This window comes from Thamnophis sirtalis, unplaced genomic scaffold, assembly GCF_051295495.1.
Source record: "Thamnophis sirtalis isolate CommonGarterSnake01/CBP01778 unplaced genomic scaffold, rThaSir2_p1.2 scaffold_5, whole genome shotgun sequence".
NCBI lineage: Eukaryota > Metazoa > Chordata > Lepidosauria > Squamata > Natricidae > Thamnophis > Thamnophis sirtalis.
The window spans coordinates 126138112-126151169 of NW_028261385.1; the positions used below are offsets into that span (position 1 = coordinate 126138112).

A 13058-nucleotide genomic window follows, 5' to 3' on the forward strand; every position below is an offset into this window, starting at 1 on the left:
GCTAAAATTTGAGCGCTGAAAGTCATCTTGAACTGTAGATCTCAAAGTTATAATTTTTTAATGTAAGACTAGTCTTAATACAGTTTAGCTTCAGCAATTTATAGCCAGCTAGTCTGGTGGTTAAGGCACCATACTAGAAACCAGGAGATTGAGTTCTAGCCTTACCTCAAGCATGAAGGCCAGCTAGGTGATTTTGGGCCAGTCACAAAGATAATAAAGATAAAGATAATAAAAATTAAATTAGTAGACATTTGAAATATTTTGTCACCATTACCAGTAGAAACAGGAGACAGGAATCTGCTTATCTACAACAAATTGTAGTACATCAAAATATATTCAGATGTATCTTTCAGCAATGCCTAAAACAAATGATTACAGGCCCTAAACCTGAATCACTTTTCAGTTGTCCCTTCTTAAAAGAATATAAATATTGCTTTTCTGTGTGAAATCTTCCAAGGTCCTGGAATGTTTATGGTTCCTACTGTCCTCAATCAGTACATATCATACTGCCATTCCCTCTTTCCCTAATGCATTTAAGGAAACACATTTACTGACGGAAGGAAAAAGAAGAGGAAGGAGGAAAAGTTGTTATAAATGGAAGAAACTATTGTTTCACCCTCCCCTCCCATATTCACAAATGATAAAGGTAATTGCACAATATATACCTCATATTGAAGAATCCCAGCTGTATGAATTAGCATAACCCAACCACTGTCATAGTGCAAAATAGCTTAGCTTTGAAAAAAATAATGGAAGACAACATTCTTCATGGAACCTTATCTTATTTCACCACATCTTCAGTTATTTTTATTGCCATGAAAAACCCTTTAAGAAGGGAACAGTAAAATAATTTTATTTGATTTAATTGATAGCACTAGGATCTTCTGTCAAAGAGGTTTAAGAGTTCATCTACCTTTTGGTGCCAAAGTGCACAGTCTACCTATAGTCACATTTTAGCTTACCATGTTGCATGAAACCATCCTCTATAGCTATTTGTGGTCATTGCATAAACCCAAAATGTTGGGTTAAGAAAGGCACAGTTCCCTTAATCATTGGTAACTCTGTTGTGCAAATACAGCCAAATATCCATTTGGGATGCTTTACATTCTCCTTCCACTCCATATTTTCTTATTGTTTATCTTCTATTCCAAATATTCCAAAGCAGTCTGCACTTGCTTTAGATACTTTTCTCATAAGGCCAGCTCAGCTTCTGGTTCTATATGGATAGTTTCATCTTTTCTTGGCAATAATATGAAATTAGTTTGCCCTGCTTCAAGATTTTCCTTTTAAACTTTTCAGTCTGAAAGTTCATCTTTCCAAGTACTGGCCAGTTCCAATTTAAAAGCCCTCTCCTAGGCTAATTGCATTTTTTTTTCCACAGCCTACTTTCAAACGCTATAGAGAAGGAAAGAAATTGCTTCCTAATAAGGTGGAGAAAGATCAGGGAAAAGACAAGAGCATATGTAAAAGAAAGAGTACAAGCAGAAGAAATGAATGTTTTTTAAAAAAAAAAACTTTTAAAGATATGATTCTGCACATTCATCTATTGACTTCGTTTGGAGTCCCAAATCTGAATCTTCTGTTTGGTCTCTAATGCTATCTTTGAAAGGGGTATATCAGAAATTGATCTCGCTTAAAATGCTACAACCGGGAGAGTGGGAGACTGAGCAATTCAGGTTTAGACTGAAAGTACGCCACCGCCGCCGCCGCTGCTTGTGGCCGCAGGTGTTCCTGCCTAGGAAGAACTGCGAAGGCTGACGATGCTGCCTTTTTTCCCGGGTAGCGGTTCAGCAGGAGACTGAAACACGTGATTGGCTAGTGTATAAAGAAAAATAGTTGCTAGGTAACCGCATCAACTTCGAGAAAACCGAGAAGCAAAAGGAGGCGCTGCGTAGTAGGGACGAGACACGAAAGCTGCCTAGTAAAAAGTCATTTCCCAGTACGCTATAATAATATTGGGGAATCGCTTCAGGTGGTATTATGTATATGGCTTCGTACCTCATGGCTTAAGCAATCGGGAATTCTAAGAGCCGAAAGCGGAGTAATCATTCGTCCCCGATCGCGCCTGTTCAATGAAATCCCCCCACTGCGAAGGCTTAGGCTGGGCTTTATGTGAGATGAAGACTCCGTTTTTAGTGCTGTGTTTGATGCACTTCTGGATCATCGTTTGTAGTATGTATCTGGGATTCTGCTTCCTCCGTTTCGCGGGCGTGGGGAACGGGGAGGTTTGCCGATTGCCATTAAGTTTTTATTTGCAGAAAGAATGAGGTAAAGGTTGTTTTTCATAGCGAGGCTAGAAAGCGGGAGCCATGAGTTCAAGTGCCCTCTTAGGCATGAAAGTCAGCTGGGTGACTTCGAGCCAGTCATTCTCTTCCAGCTCAAGCCACCTCACAGGGTTGTTGTTGTTGTTGGGAAAATAGGAGGAGGAAGGTATATGATCATCGCCTTGACTTATTTGTAAAAATAATAGGGATATAAATAAATAAAATCAAGAGAGACTGTCCTCAGGGATGTCCAACAGATATTTATTTAAAAAATCAGATGTAACACAACAAATTGTCATGATTTCTATGGATCAAAAAGCCTGGTCTTCATGATAAAACATTTGAAGCAAATTCCAAAACATATTAGAACACAGCATTGTTCCAGAACACTAGAAGACCTCCAAGGCCCCTTCCAATTCTGTGACTGTATTCTGTTGGTTTCAATGTAATGAAACAGGTTTCATTGTCCCTGAGATAATGTCTTAACTCAGATATCTAGTAAGTGACTCTGCCAGCCATATGTCAATAAATAAATAAATCTCTGAATATGTTTTATAATGCTCTACATCTACCCTCGGGTTCATATTGTCCTGAAATGCTCTGCAGAGTTAAATACATATTAGTGCATAAGCTTTTATTTCTGTCAGTACAAAACCATTCTTTTTTTTGCTTCCTCTTTGAAAGTTGAATGTTTTCCCATCTTACCCTGCACATGTTATGACTCTCAGCTTCAAGCTGTAAATGTTTCCTACAAACACTGTGAAACATAACCAACATTGTGCCATCTCTTACATATAGTTAATCAGACATTCTCAGGAAAGTGTGTAAAGCAACTTTCGGAAATCTGATACCCTCTAGTTAAATTGGACAACAATGGATATATTCATATTTTCATCGGCTAATTAGAAATTAGAGAATTTATCAAAATACCAGATTTGGAAGGTCTGGTAATATAGGATTGCACGAACAGAGTTTTAACTGTATTTTTTTCAATTGAGAGTTTCAAGTAAGTAAGTGATAGTTGCAATAATTTTGTTCTGACCTTTTCCTGCTTGGTAGTTGAACCTTTCCCACTTATTTCTTCCTCTCCTAGTAGATTCAGGAATTGGGTCAATTACACTTTTCCTGTGAACCACTCATTGATGTGAACAGCAGGTGACTTTATAGCTTTTTCTTTTATTTGGCTGACTCTCAGTAAATTGTCCAAAGGACTCCATTAATAGGTCAACCTTATTTTTGACTGAAGTTAAAAGTTTGGAGATTGAGATAATCGACTGTGCTGTTAGTAGGCATTGTCTAGTCTTTACATTCTCCCTTTTTAAGTTAATGATTCCCACCTTGAATAAGCAACACAGCTTTTGAACAAACAGCAGTAGGGGAGCATCCTCTACTAGGGAAAAGTTCCATAAGGTGTTGGTTTTCAATATCTGTTTATAGAACTCATTCCAATGAGTTATAGAAGTTATGACTACCTGGAGAGTAAATAGAGTTAGAGTTACAGGTAGCCTTCAACTTACATCCTTTCGTTTAGTGATTGTTCGAAGTTACAACAGCAAAGAGCCAAGGTGGTGCAGTGGTTAGGGTACAGTACTCCGGGTTACTTCAGCTGACTGCTAGCTGCAGTTCGGCAATTCAAATCTCACCAGGCTCAAGGTTGACTCATCCTTCCATCCTTCCGAGGTAGGTAAATGAGGACCCAGATTGTTGGGGGAAATATGCTGACTCTGTAAAACCACTTAGAATAGGGCTGTAAAGACATTATGAAGCAATATATAAATCTAAGTGCTATTGCTATTGCAAAAAAGTGACTTATGACCATTTTTCACACAGACAACCATTGCAGCAGCATCCCATCAACCATTGCAGTCAAAATTCAGATGATTGACAACTGTCATGTATATATGACGGTTGCAATGTCCTGGGGTCATGGGATCATCTTTTGCAACCTTCTGACAAGCAAAGTTAATGGGAAGCCACAGTCACTTAACAACCATGTTACTAATTTAACATTTGCAGTGATTCACTTAACAATTGTGGCAAGGAAGCTCATAAAATGGTGCAATACTCACTTAACAACTTTCTTGCTTAGCAACAATTGAGCTCAATTATGGTCGTAAGTCGAGGACTACCTGTACTTGATCTTGAAAAACTAAGCAGTTGAATGAAGGTAGTATTGGGATGAAAAACCATTTGGAAGTCCAAACGTTCTAGATTAGGTTAGGCACAAATAACTTTTTTTAAAGTCCTAGAAGAAAGCAATGCCATATCATTTTTGTACTGTTGCCAAGAAAGCAACTTGGTTGTATTCATAGTCTTTTAGGGATCAACCCTATAAATAATTATTTCAATTTAAAAATCCAAATAAAGATCTCATTGTTCTTTTGGGAGTTATTTATTCCTAGATGTATATATTACATTTTGGACTGATAATTTTGGAAAAATACAGAATCTTTCACTCACTCAACCTCACCTGAATCAACCTATAAAGTAGGTTGTCCAGTGATTTTGAATGTGATTAGGAAATCCAAGAAAAAACAGCCCCAATGTAAAGTATCATTTTAAACTCATTTCAATTTTAGGGCTACTGCAATAGCAAAAGCACTTACACTTATATACTTCTTCATAGTGTTTTACAGCCCTTTTTAAGTGGTTTATAGAGTCAGTATATTGCCTCCAACAATCTGGCTCCTCATTTTACTGACCATGAAAGGATGGAAGACTGAGTCAATCTTGAACCAGTGAGAATCGAACTGTGAGCAATCAACAGAATTAGCCTGCAAAACTGCATTCTAACCACTCCTATACAAAGAACTAGTTAGTCTGGTAACCTGTATCTTACATTGCAATGCTTTTCCTCCCTCACCCCCACCCATAAGCCAGAAGGTGGAGTCAGTAGAAAGTTATACATCTTTGTTTCATTTACTTAGTTTTATAGTGTGTTCAGAAACATTAATCATTCTCTTTCAAGAAATTTTGAAAATATTTTGAATACAGTATACACATGGAAATTTTAAGACACGGTGAATGGTGATGGGGGAGAGTGGGCAGGGCTCACAAAGGGCTCATTCTACCTTCAGGCAGATGGGAAAAGTTGATACCATATTCCCTCCATACCAGTGGTGGGATTCAAAATTCTTTACTACTGGTTCTGTGGGCCTGTCTTTGTGGGCGTGATGTGTCTTTGTGGGTGTGGCAGGGGAAGGATGCTGCAAAATCCCCATTCCCTCCCCACTCCTGGGGGAAGCTTACTGCAAAATGCCCATTCCTTTCCCACACTACTAACCTGCTTTCCAGCTCCGTTCTCCTGTTCAGGAAAACAAAAGAAGATCGGCTGGGAGGCAGCAGCGGTGGGGCCAGCCTATTTGCCGGTTCTCTGAACTACTCAAAATTTCCACTACTAGTTCTCCAGAACCTGTCAGAACTGGCTGAATACCACCTGTGCTCCATACCATATGCAATGGTATGGAGGAAAGTACCCAGTTGCAGTTTCTTCCAACTTCCCTAGCATGATAGCCCACCATTGGAGGAAAATAATTAAAAGAGGGAGGGAACTCTGCAAAAAGCATAAAGGAAAACTGGAGAAGGATGTGTCTTACAAAGTTGGTTTCAAATGGGTGGGAAAAAGAACAAAATGATTATTCTTAATGTGAATGGCACTTTTCATTTTTGAAGTGCTGAATTTAGAGAATTGAAAGTTGATTGAAATACCTGCTCATCTAGAAGATTCACTGAAAATTCACTTCCCTCACTCTCATCTGTCACATCGGGAACAAATAATAGCTTTGACCTTGGTCCTTTTAAATAAACTTTTATAGTTGTTCTGGCATAGGAGCTTTTCTGTGATCATTTAAAAAACTTTTCTGTTGTTGGAAGTGCTGGTTATGAGAGTTTGCCAAAATTTGGATTAGTAATAGAGACAATCAGGAACTGTCGGACAAATTGGATTTTTTGAGGTGATAATAAACAGGCTACGTTTCACTGAGGTTGCTTGATTCAATATTTGTTAGTCATTAGTGGACTCAGCTATACCGCATGCCCAGAACAGTGTCCCTATCACTGTTTTATTTATTTTGAAACTGCCCATTTCCCTCACAAAGAGTCTCTGGGCAGTTTGCAAGTAAAATACTAAAACATAAAAATAGTGTATAAAATTGAAAATTATATATAAAATTGAAAAAGGCAAGGCTGAATTTTAAAAAAAAACCATTGTTAGAAATTAACAATTTCTAACAATTGGGGGGGGTTCCGGGCACTGACCAGCCGCATGGTTGCATCCTCCTCTGTAAACCCCACAAAAGATGCAGAACAGTGTTTTCACACCTGTCTGAAAGGCCAGGAAAATGGGGCCCTGCCTCACTTCCAAGTGGAGAATTTTCCACAGCATGGGAACAATTGTGGAGAAGACTATCTTCATGGACTCTGTCAGTCAGAATTCTTTAGCTGACCAGGTCCATAACATACTTTCCATGCCTGACAAGGGTGGGACAGGCTGATGTAGTGAAACCAAGATGGTTCTGTAGGTAACCAGGTCCAATGCCAAATTTTGAAATCAATATAGGTCACTGGAAAAAGTCAGTTTAGAAAAGTGAGGTAATTTTTCAATCATATTCCCTGATTCAAATGTACAGAGAATGGGGACTAGGGATGGAAATATTTTGCACTTGCAGGCAATTGGTTGTTTTAGTTGATTTACATTTAACTACTTACGTAGGTAATCACTTGCTGGATGCAGTGTGATGTTCTAATTATACTTGCTTTCAATTTAAACTTCATATACTTTTAAATATGGCTTTGGTTATGTCTACTAATATTTCCTCATTTTGAAGTGTAGCAAAAGCAGTGAGCTTGGTTGCTGAGAAACTAGAAGTCTCCTATAGGGCAAATCACTAAATATCCCCATGTTTGCGTAATTTGTGGGTATATCATTCTCTATGTTTTGGAATAAATATTCTAAAATGAATACTTGTTTGCTGTTCTAGGTGGAATGTATTCTCTAGCCAAAGTACATTAATGGTAAATTTGACCTTTCAGAGGATGATTTTTAAATGACTGTCCGTCTATTCCACATATACAGGGTTTTATAAAAATGTTCATAAAAGCCAAATATACAGTGCAGTCCTAATATATTGACTTTTCACTGACATGGAATTCTCTTCTCTGAGAAAGGGATAAGGCCATAAGGGCAGTGGTGGGATTCAAATTTTTTAACACCAGTTCTCTAAAATCTCCATTCCCTCCCCACTCCAGGGGAAGGTTACTGCAAAATCCCCGATCAGCTGTAACTCGGAAGGCAGAGAATAGATGGGGCGGGGCCAGTCAGAGGTGGCATTTACCAGTTCTCCGAACTACTCAAAATTTCTGCTACTGGTTCTCCAAAACTTGTCAGACCTGCTGAATACCAACTCTGGATAAGGCTTACCTATTCAAAGTCAAACTCAGTGCTTCCATGTTCTTAGAAATCGAATTGGAATATTCTTTTCTCTCTGTATGAATTGATACATGAAGGGGGGTGAAAGTCTAATATTTTAAGCATCTATAGTCAGGCAGTTCTTTTATTAGGGTCAAATAATAAAATAATCTGACATTGAAGATAATTTGCGATCAAAGTTATATTGCTGAATTATAGATTGTGAATTGTTTTTTCTTATACTTCAGTTTGGCTTCCTTTCCTTTTGAGAAGCTTGTAGTAGATTATAGGAGTATTTTTGCTTCTTACAGAAACAGAAGATAATCCTGATGATCAAAGAGAAGATGACATTTCAGAAGAGGTAATTAGCACTGTTTAAAATGTATCAGTTTTATGGTATTTAAAATAACACTAATGATCAACAAGTAAAAGTAATTTTATGGCTGTTTCATATGCAAGGGCAATAAAAGAACAAAATTCATTTGATCTGGGAAAAATATCACATTGTATAGGGAAGTAGAAAGCATATCATACTTGGATTCAATACATTTTAAAATAGCCACATGTTGAATTCTAAATTTACCTGAAAAGTGAATATTCTGAACAAGATTTCCCAAATTAATGCTTGGATACAATCAAACTGTCATTTTTTTCAATGCTATAAGCAAGTGCTTAATTGTCCTTTCTGGTTCTGGAATGGAGTCAGAAAATCAGAAAATTTTGGATCTTAAAGACAATTTAGTCCAAGCCCAGGTCCATTGAAAAAAATCTATAATTTAACTTAAAACATGTTTTAAAATTGCTATTATTTTGCTAGTGCCAAAAAAGTCTTCAATCACGTGTATTAATGATTATTGTCAGGGTACACTTACGTCCATCATTATGAAATCATTGGAAAGACTGATAAAATAATTTATTGTATCCAGCCTCCCTCTAGCATTTGCCTCACTTCAGTTTGCTTACCATCCGAATTGCTCCACAGAGGATGCTATTTCCTTTGTTTTCCATCTGAGCTTTGCACACTTAGAGGAAAGAAAAACTCATGTGCGAATGCTGTTTGTCAACTTTAATTCGGCATTTAATACGATCATTCCTCAGAATTTAGTAGATAAACTGGGTCTTTTAGGCTGTAATACACTTTTCGGCAAATGGATTCCTTAATTTTCTCACTGATAGATCCCAGTATGTGTGAGCTGTGGCTGATATTTATAACACCAATTTCTTGAGCACAGGTTCTCCTCAGGGCTGTGTCCTAAATCTGCTGTTGTTCAGCCTGTTGACCCATGTTGTGCAAGATTGAAACATGTGGATGACATCACAATAGGGGGCCTAATTCAGGATGACAATGAGGCTGCTTACAGAGAGGAGGTAGTGGGTTGATGGACTGCCTCTTCTAAATGTAGGAAAAACAAAAGAGATCATTGTCAATTTTTAAAAAGGCAGGGACAGCCATATACCTCTAGGTAGTAATGATTCAACTGTGGAGGTGGTTTTTAGTATCCAGTTTTTGGGTATGCTTCTAATGAGTATATTAGCTTGATCACTCAACGGTGAGACACTGATGAAGCAGGCAAAGCAGAGGCTGCATTTTCTACATCATATGAGAAGAGCACATCTTCCTACCCTTGTCCTTACCACTTTCTTTAGAGCTGGGATGGCGAACCTATGGCATGCGTGCCACAGGTGGCACAAGTAGCCATTTGTCAGGGCACGCGAGGCATTGCCCTGTCAGCTGGCCAGCGCATGAGTGCGCTGGCCAGCTGAGTTCACCCTTTTTAAAGCCATTTTTCTCTCTCCCCAGGCTCCTGAGGCTTTATAGAAGCCTGGGGAGGGCGAAAAGAGCCTCCCCCCCACAGAGGCCCTCCGGAGGCTTCAGGAGCTTCCCTGAAGCCTCCGGAGCACAAAAAAACAGCCCTATGGGCAAACTAGAAGTTTGGGAACGGACTTCTGGTTTGCTCGTAGGTTCGGTTTAAGCCCTCTGGAGGCTTCAGTGATCTTCATGAGGCTTCCCTGAAGCCTCCGGAGGACTAAAAATGGCCCTACGAGCAAACCGGAAGTGACTTCCTGTTTGCTCGTAGGGTCATTTTTTGCCCTTCGGAGGCTTCAGGGAAGCCGCCTGAAGGTCCCTGAAGCCTCTAGAGGGCCTCCGGGTGGCGGGGGAGGCTGTTTTCACCCTGCCCAGGCTCCTTTAAAGCCTCTGGAGCCTGGAGAGGGCAAAAAAGCATGCAACAAATGGGGGAGCGCCTCTCATTCACGCATGCACACTGGGGGGTCACGCATTATGGGTGTGCCACGCCTGGGCATGACCCCCCTGTGCTCCTCCCTTATGGCACACGACCCAAAAAAGGTGAGAGTGGTGAGGATGGCAGAAAAGAATATTGGAAGTTCACTTCCTTCTATCCAAAACATGGCACATAAGTGCTGCTTGACCAGGGTCTGCAGTATTGTCAGGGACGCTACACATCCTCTCCATGACCAGTTTTCTTTGTAACCTTCTGGGAAGAGGCTTTGTGGTATCCAAAGCAGAACTAGATTTTCTAATGGCTTTGTTGATATAGTATCAACTTTGTTAACTTTCAAGACTCTTTTTTCTGCTATGTATAGTACTACCAATAGCATTTAGACTAACTGTATATATTGCTTCATAGAGCTTTTACAGCCCCCTCTAAGCGGTTTATAGAGTCAGTATATTGCCCCTCATTTTTACAGACCTCAGAAGGATGGAACTCTGAGTCAACCTTGAGCAGGTCAGGATTGAATTTGTGGCAGTGGAATCCAGAGTTTGTCTGCAATACTGCATTGTAAGCACTACACCACCATGGCTCTGAAACAGCTGTTCACAATTGTTCTCTACTCACAACAGAGCTGAACTGTGATATATGTTCACATATGTCTGTGTGTGTGTGTGTGTGTGTATGTGTATGTGTGTATGTGTACATGCAGGGCAGAGGTGGGTTCCTACTGGTTTGGACTGGTTTGGCTGAAACAGTAGTGGTATGTCAGCCGTCTACCCAGGCTGGCCATGCCCCTGAACCGGTTCCCCTATCGCCACCATTGTCACCGCCATCTTTTTTGGGAGAACAATTTCCATTGAACTGTACACACATGCACGGACGAAGTGCGCACATGAGCGAACTGGCAGTAACGCCAGCTAGAACCCACCCCTGATGCAGGGGTGAAATGGTCTGAAGTCCCGAACCAGTCCCGAACTGATAGTTAAACAATGCTAAAAAAAAGTTTTAAAAAAGTTCTGACGATCAGCTGTGTGACAATCAGCTGTGCCATGCGATCATCAGAATTTTAAAGCATTTTTTGCTATAGTTCGGGCGAACCAGCCTGAACTGGTAGCATTTCATCCCTGTGTACATGTACATGTATATGTATACCTACACACACTCATTCTTCTGAGAGTGGGCATCAGAATTTTACGTTTAATGTATCTCAGTGTGTTCACAGAAAAGTGACAATAAAGATTATTTTATCTGTTATCTCTCTTACCATCTGTCCAAAGTATCTACATAACTGCAGTGCACGGAGTTTTACCTATTCCATTAAAAAAAGGCCAAGAATGTCCTACCTATCAGTCCTGCCAGGTAGTCCAGACAAGAAGCACACCAAGGAGTACTAGCTCTATCTTTATTGTAAGATTACATTAACAGAATTTTGCAAATTGAAAAGTAACCTTCCTATCCTTCATTTGTACTCTCCCGAAAGCAGGTCCCTTCTGAGATGTTTTCTCCACCCCTCCTCTTTCAGACTCAAATTTCATTTATTTGACTCTTGTCTAAACTGGCTGTTACTCCTGTCTCCCTAGGTTATTCTCACATACCATCACACTAGGTGAAGAGGGAGGCAAGTCAAAGAGAACAAAATAAGCAGAGATAATTTGATTTATGTATAATTGTTATTTATATTATATATTTTATTCTGTCTCCCCTTTATACTTAAATTTCACTGGGTTTCTGGGAGTTGAAGTTCAGCAATAGAATTACACATTCAGGAATTCTAATATCTGTGATGCTCTTTTTCATTAGTAATAAAAACTGGGTTTCTTCCATTTCTTCCATAAATAGAAATACATTTCCAGACAAATTAAGAATGCAGAACACCCATTACCTAAAAATGATACTATAACATTGTACAGTCTGGTTTTGTGGTTCCTTTATAAATTACTTTCAAAATCATCTGAAGAATATGTTTATAACTGCAGAAATATAGAAGAAAGGATGAGGCTAGATTTCCTTAATCCTTTTTCCACCTGCAAATCCCATGAATGTATATGTCTTGAAACCTATTTCCAAGGAAGAGAAAGGATCCATTCGGAAAATGAAATTAATGTATTAAAGGAAATATAGTTAGATCACTAAGTTTTGCAAACAAAAGGTTATGATTGGATTCCATCTATTTATTATCACTGATGTTTTTAGGTTGATAGCTAATCCATGTAAAAGGGATTACTTTATTTGGTCAAAACTTTTGAGTTTCCAAAAATGTATCAGTTATAGTGGTAATGGTAAATTTGCAAAAAATTGTTTCATTGCGATACCATGGACACTATCAGATAAGGATGGTTTGGAAAGATATTTGGGGGCGGGGGTGAATTTTACCAAGATAGTTTGCCACACTTCTTCTGAGATGCTTTAGACTTCCCAGTCCAAGCTTCAGATCTTGAATTTTCTGGTGGTGTCCCAACTAAATACTAATTACAATACTGTAGTTATGACTCTGCTTAACCTCTGAGCCTAGATGAGAATGGCCTGGTGCTGCCATCTGTTGATTCAAGTGAATGCAGTAATAATTATTTATGCCAAAGGACTGCAGAACTGACTCAGCTCAATTGCTTAAACAATTGTCTTATTCATTGATTACCATATCTTTTTTTTATTAAGTATGGCTTTTTCTGCCAGTGGTAAAGTTGGTTTTACTTTATCCCAGCCTAAATGACAGATGATGCATCTAATGAATGGGAGGGTTGTATTTTTTTCATATTCTAGTACGTTGTTTTTAGGAAAAAAAGAATCTGCTGCAAAGTGAGTCATTTCATTCAAAGAAGAATCTAAATTGGGAAGAAAATGCTTATATGTGTTCTTCCTTGAGTTACTTAAATCAAAGGACAGAAATATACTTTTTTGTGTAATTGTGAAAGGCTATTTTTAGAGGCAAAAATGAAGTAAAGCCCTAAAAAGATTTTATTTTCTGAAAAACAAAAGGGAAGCAATCTTGGCAAGCATCATTTACACAAATAGCTAGTACAACACGTTTTGCAAAGATGTGAGCAGTATATGATAGGTCAGACCATTCAAATCCTATTTTGTCATTTGTGTAGAAAGCTTAGTATTGCAACAACCACTTAAAACCAGTTGGAATTATTGGGGTCTTTTTTCACA

General features: G+C 38.8%; 1 protein-coding gene across 1 annotated transcript in view; it reads left to right on the forward strand.

Annotated features, from left to right (window-relative positions):
* The first annotated feature begins 1857 nt into the window (after positions 1-1857).
* Positions 1858-13058, forward strand: part of SEL1L2 (SEL1L2 adaptor subunit of SYVN1 ubiquitin ligase) — a 46334-nt gene continuing 35133 nt past the window's right edge. The window contains exons 1-2 of the mRNA XM_087716845.1: positions 1858-1939; positions 7983-8032. The gene's annotated coding sequence lies outside the window, so the exon portion shown is untranslated. The remainder of the gene's footprint in view (positions 1940-7982; positions 8033-13058) is intronic.